The sequence below is a fragment of the Rattus rattus genome, chromosome 1 (genome assembly GCF_011064425.1).
Source record: "Rattus rattus isolate New Zealand chromosome 1, Rrattus_CSIRO_v1, whole genome shotgun sequence".
In the NCBI taxonomy this organism is placed as follows: Eukaryota; Metazoa; Chordata; class Mammalia; order Rodentia; family Muridae; genus Rattus; species Rattus rattus.
In genome coordinates this window covers 51,345,694-51,352,350 of record NC_046154.1, presented here as the reverse complement: position 1 = coordinate 51,352,350, position 6,657 = coordinate 51,345,694, and positions in this window count along the sequence as shown.

Genomic DNA, 6,657 nt, shown 5'->3' with positions numbered 1-6,657 from the left:
CATCCCTTTAGCAGGACATAGTATTTGGTTTGCTCCTAGGTCCCTAGGCTGCTAGTCTCAGGTTCTTGGCCACCCAAGCAGCACTGGGTGTGGGTTTCCTTCCCATGGAATGGCCTTAAGTCAAATCAGATATTGGTTGGCTACTCCCCTACAAGCTTATCTTGGAGGCAGGACCATTGTATGTCAAAGGGTTACTGGCTGGGTTACTCTTCTCCTTCGTAGCCAGCAGACAACCTTCCAGTACAGTCAGTAGGGTCGAAGGCTCTAGATAGACTGACTATCCATGCTCAATGAGTTGTGTAGGTGCTGTCTTCAGCAATATGGCTTTACTCGAAGTTTGTGCAGAACACCCAATAACCCATTAGCCTGGATATTTTGGGCTTTCCCATGGGCCCTTTTTGGCCAAGGACTCGATCAGATGTAACCCATTCCTGATACTGGAAACTTCATTTAGGCATGAAAGATACACTTCTTTAAGTGCTTCTTGGCCATTCAAGATTCCTCTGTTGAGAATTCTGTTTACTTACAGAGTCAACTAACCTGGTCCCACAGAGTCTCACAGAGACTGGGCCACCAACCAGGGAGGGTACCTCTACACATTGTAGCAAATTCACAGCTTGATCTTCATGTGGGACTCCTAACATAGAGTAGGGGCCGTCTCGGTCTCTGTTCCCTGCCATTGGATGCCCTTCTCCTACCTGGACTGCCTGGTTGGGCCTCAGTGGAAGATGTGCCTAGTCCTGCTGGGACTAGAGTGGTACCCAAGGGGGTTCCCCTTCTCTGAGAAGAAGGGAAGCAGGCAGTAGGTGGAGGAGAGGAGGGGAGGGCTGTAATATTGGATGTAAAGCAAATTAGAAAAAAAGACACGAGATATACCAGTTGGGGTTCAGTCTCTGCCATTATTTCCATTATTTGACTATTTCATCTGGATTCCATACCTGTGTGTGTGTGTGTGTGTGTGTGTGTGTGTGTGTGTGTGTGTGAGAGAGAGAGAGAGAGAGAGAGACAGAGACAGAGACAGAGACAGAGACAGAGACAAAGACAGACAGACAGACTTTGGAAGCTTCTAATGTATTAGGTTTCCATATACTTCCTCAAACAGCCCTTAGTTTTTCGATGTCCGTCTCCATATCCCCTCCTTCAACTCCCCTTCCTTCCCCATTTGATCCTCTCCTTGTAGCTCTGTGCCTCCACCCATCAGTAACTATTCTATTTCTGCTTCTTAGGGAGCTCCATCCCTTGCCTCCAGTCCCTTACTCTATACCTAACCTCTGTGGTTATCACAGATATGATCACAGAGATTGTAACTTGGTTATCTGACTCAACATCTAACATCCACATAGAAACAAATACCGTCTTTCTGGGTCTGGGTTACTTTGCCCAGGAAAATTTTTTTTCTAGTTCCATTCATTTACCTGTAAATTTCATGACTTCATTTTTTTTTTAGTGTCTGAGTAATATCGAATTGTGTAAATGAACTACATTTTTTTCATTCATTCATCGACAGACATTTAGGTTATTTCCACGTTTTGGCTACTATAAATAGAGCAGCAGTAAAGATGTTTCTGTTGGTGGATGAGGACTTTGTGTATGTGCTAAACAGTGGTACAGCCACATCTTGAGGTAGATCAATTTCCGTCTTCCTGAGGAACTTCCATACTGATTTCCACAGTGACTGTACAAGTTTGCACTCCTCCAGCAATGGCTGGTGTTCCTCTTACTCCATATCCTCACCAGCACAAGCTGTCATTTGTCTTATTGATCTTGACAGTTCAGGCAGGTGTAAAATGAAATCTCAAAGTAGTTTTGATTTGCATTTCCCTAATGACTAAGGAACTTTTGACTTGGTTATTTGTTTTCTTAAAGTCCCGTTTGGGGTTTTTGTTTGTTTTGTTGTTGTTGTTGTTATTGTTGTTGGGTTTTGGGGTTTTTTTGTTTGTTTGGGTTTTTTTTTTTTTAGTTTTTTATATATTTTCAATATTAGTCCTTTATCAGGTGTGTACCTGGTTTAAAAAATTCTTTCCCATTCTGTAGGCTGCCATCAAGTTACGTGGCATTTGAGTCTCACCTGGGTTCCTTAGGACACAAGTCTTCAGCCATGTCCTTATGATCTATTTTATGATCTAATGGAGACCTCCTGCTCTCTCCATCTTCTTTCTCCTCCTCCCTCCCATCCCCCACCCCCTTGGTTGAAGTGGAAACTTAAAGGGTCTTTGGAAAGTCAGTTGGACGGTGTTTTACTGGGGCAAACACATGAAGGAAGGATTTGTTAAAGTAGACACAGGTGTGAAAGGCTAAGACAGACTCATGAAGGAACGTTTAGCTGAAGCAGACGCAGAAGAGAGGATGTTCTGCTAAAGCAAGCAGATGAAAGGACACATAATGAAGGCGTCTTTGTTAATACATGTATGTATTGGTCCACCTTACACTGAATAGTTGAATTGCATTTGTCAGAATGCCATAAAGAGAAATGCAACAAAAATCTTCTGGTGGTGCCCTGCAGTTTGTTGCTGCTTGCTCAGACTTGGGCTGATTGGATGCAAGTGCTGAGGCAAGGCACGTGGAGGCCACATGATGTTTGGAGGGTATGAATAGGATTCCATGGGATGACGGAGACAGAGCTTGGCTTGCTGGTATACCTAGCTGTGCAATGCTTGTGGGTCTCACTTCTTCGCTGATCCGTTTGACTGGAGATGCACCTGAGAGAGTGAGGATTCTGCAGCAGGTGTTCTGCTACAGGGCCAGGGATGAGACTGGGGATTAGACTTGAGGTTAAGGAAGAAGAGTGAAGGTCTGAAGACCATCTACCTGCTTCTGTTGAGAATCGTGGGGGTTTAGTTGTCGTTTTGTTTGTTTTAACACATTGAACATCATACTTAGAAGGACCCTGATTTGATCAAGTTTTGCTTTTGGAGCAACTGCAGAGGAACAGAGGGATTAGTGGAAGACAGATCTTTTTACTGTGTGATAATGAAGAACTTCCCAAGTTTATGCAGCCCATCTTATCCATCCTAGACTTTACCCAGCAGCCTGTTCTGTGCCCTGGGAGCTTAATACACTTGTGTCACACAAATGAGCTCTCTTAACACAGAATTGGGATTAACCCAGACACACACAAAACAAATTCAAGATCTCTGTTTTCCTCCCTTCTCTCCCTCTCTTGTTCCCCCTCTCTCCAACCCCTTTCCTGGAGACATAGCCCAGAGCCTTAGGACACTTCTTGTGCTTGCTGAAGACCCAAGTCCAGCTCCCAGCACCCACATCTGTCAGTCCACAACTACATGAAAGTCCAGCTCCACAGAGACCTGATGCCTTCTTGGCCTTTGTGAGCAAACACTCATTCACATGTGGCCTTTATGCATACACAAATGAAAGGAAATATTTTGAAAAGGAGTATTTTCTGTCTCTCTTTTGTTTTCTCTCCCTCTCTTGGGGTTCCCTCTCTCAGGGTGGATCCCACAAGGTGCTCAGACACAACTCCCTCTTTAAAGTGCATGTGCAGAGGTGTGACACCAGAAATGCAGCCCCCTCATTGCCTCAAACCTTGACGTTTTATAGTTAGTTGGCATTAGCCAAGAAGAGAACACTATAGGATCAAATTGGCAAGAGGAAAGTGAGACTCGGGTACTTGCTAGCCTAGTTTCCTCCAGCATGTGTTTCCGTGGGCTAGCACTACAAGCTCATCTGTGTTTGTTTTCACATCCCCCCATTTTCCAGCCCTGTATGTCTGTTGCAGTGGGCTGGCTGCTAGCTCTAAGTCATAGTATCCCATGTAGTTTCTCTGTACAGTAGCTGCAAATGACACTTTGACTGTATGTTCCATTTCCTGTCAAGTGTCTAGCTGATACACAAGCAAGGCTGGAAGTGAGATGGACTGCTTCCAGCACAGTGGCTGCACTATTCCAGATGTGTTCATGTCTCTTCTGGATGAATCATGCTGTGCAGTTGTCCACTCCGTGAAAAGGCCAGATTGACCATTGTTTCTACATACAGAAGCTGCATAGTTCCACAAAAAGCTATACTGTCCCCGAGTGTGTGTGAACACATTTATGTAGGAGTGACAGAGGTAAGAAAAAAGGAGAAAGTCGGATGACAAGCACTTGCTTTGTTACCATATTTGCAGTGAAGAGAGGTTGTTGATGCTAACTGGAAAGAATTCCTGTGTTAAGACAGAGTGCTTGGATGATACATCAAAATCAACAAAGCTGCTCCTTAAAAATGTGCCTGCTTGGTCTGGCGAGATGGTTCAGTGTTGAAGGGCACTGTTACTCTTTCAGAGGACCCAGTTCACAGCAGCCCTATGGTGGCCAACAACTATCCCTAACTCTAGTTCTAGATGATCCAATGCTCTCTTGCCATCTCTGTATGTGATGTACATGCATACATGTATGCATGCAAAACACTCATGCACATAAAATAACAATTAAAAAAAATTAATGTGCCTGCATGACTATGGGCTCCAAGCAAAAGAACAAATTAAGCCTGAGTGGAGACTTGAACTTGCACATGTTAAGAGGTTCTATGAAGTAGAAATTTTTTAATTTCTTTAAAACTCATTTATGTCAAATGATGTTTTGCTGGGGCGGACACGTGAGAGGACATATGATATTTAGAAAGAATATAAATATGATCCCACAGACAGTGGGGGGAGTTCTGGCATTGCACTGCCTCACTAGTCTTCCCTGATGCTCTTGTATTGGTGTGTCTTAAGTCACATTGCTGATCTGTGCTTATCATAACTTCACAGAGAGTGAGTCTCCACAGAACTGCTTGTGATATTCTGCTTCTGTAGACTTGGCTGAACTGCCATTGCTCCTTGCTGCTTCTGCAGACTTGGCTGATGGGCAGAGCCTTATGGTTTCTTCTGGATCGAACTGCCATTGCTGATTCGTGAGTGGTGATTGCCGGAGTAGCCTGGACTGCCACTGCTGCTCTGTGTTGGTGTTTTGCTAGAGGACTAGACTGCTGACAATGAATATTGGAATCTTCCCAAAGAATCATTTCTTTTTTTTTTATATTTTGTTTAATATTTGCATTGTTTCTATACCACAATTATAGCAAACTTTTTTTTTTTTCTTTTTTTCGGAGCTGGGGACCGAACCCAGGGCCTTGCGCTTGCTAGGCAAGTGCTTTACCACTGAGCTAAATCCCCAACCCTAATTATAGCAAACTTTAAGTTTACTTTTCATTACAAATATTTGTAGTTTTGTTTCAGAAACATTTTTTCCTACTTTCTTGCACATGCGCCCAGACACACTACAAAAAAAAATTCATAACACAGTAAGGGCAAACATTACTCATATAAACATCTTCCATTGATTTCCCATAATTTAAAAAAATTCATAGAATTATAGATATTGAATAAGTCTCATGGATTTAGTTCAAATTCCACAAAAGACCATAATTTTTTTTTTTTAATTGTGATGGGTTGACTTTTGGTTACAATCAAGGCCGAAAGCATGGCTTATGCTTTTGGCCAAAGAACTATATCTAAACAGGTCCACAAATCCCCTTTCCTATTAACCTTTCTTTTCCCTCCTATGGTGGGTAGTGGGCTAGAAGGGAAGTTGAAGCATTAAAGAACCCTTATTAAAGTAGGTTCTGAAAAATCTAGGCCTATAGCTCTATGCAAGCAGAAGAAATATTCCCAGATCTATTGTTTGCACTATAATAAAGATGGCGAAATGTCATCTTAAATGTAACTATGTGATATTCTCAAAAAAGGCATTCTTCATGTCTAGATGCCCATGCTAAATTTCCAGTACCCATGCTGGAGCAAGGAGGACCCAGAGTCAGCTCAGGTATTTAGGAGCTGGGGCAGATGCAGAAGTGGGTAAGACCGGTGTGGAATAAGGGATCTGAGTTCCATGGGAGTGGGGCTCAAAAGGTGGGAAAAAAAAATTGACCTGCAGCTGTTCTCATGGGGCTTCCATGTCAAACAATGAGCATTTCCTGCAGATTTACAGTCAACTTACACTCAACACTTGTAGGCACATTGGTGTTCTGCCATAGGACATTATCAAAAGGGCAATTGACTTAGGTACTTAGACCCAGAGCCGCTAGAAACCGAATGACCATTTAAATCTTAAATGTCATGTAGTAGAATCAGAACCATTGACAAGAAACCTTTGAAGAAATTATAGGAAGCTACATGTTGCAGTTTGTGACTGGATTAGTTGTTGTCTGGATGTAGTGATGACTGAAAAGTTGGTGAAACTTATTTCCCATGTGTCTGTTAGGTTGTTGACAAAGATGGTAGGCATGTGGATCAGGAGGCTACGCGGGAAAACCGGCCTGAATGTGGGTAGCACCATCAAACCTGACCACGGGTAGCACCCTCCAAACTTGTCGAAGCTTGGAGTGAGTAAGTGGAAGAGGAAAGTTCCTTTGTGCACACATTTGGAACCCTATTTGAACAGGAGTATTTTTTGCCATTGCTGCTGATATATGTAGACATCACATGCCAGACTCCTTAGCCTTTTAACACAGAATTGTCCCAATGGGCCTTCAGCCTCTGGCTGGCACTGCATCATTGGTCTTCCTTTGGCTTCCAGTTTCTTGGAATGAAAAGTCCAAATTTCCCTAACTCTCCAGGGTAGGAGTGGTCACTGTGGGACTCTTCAGCCTCTAATCTTATGAATTGACTAACAAACTCTC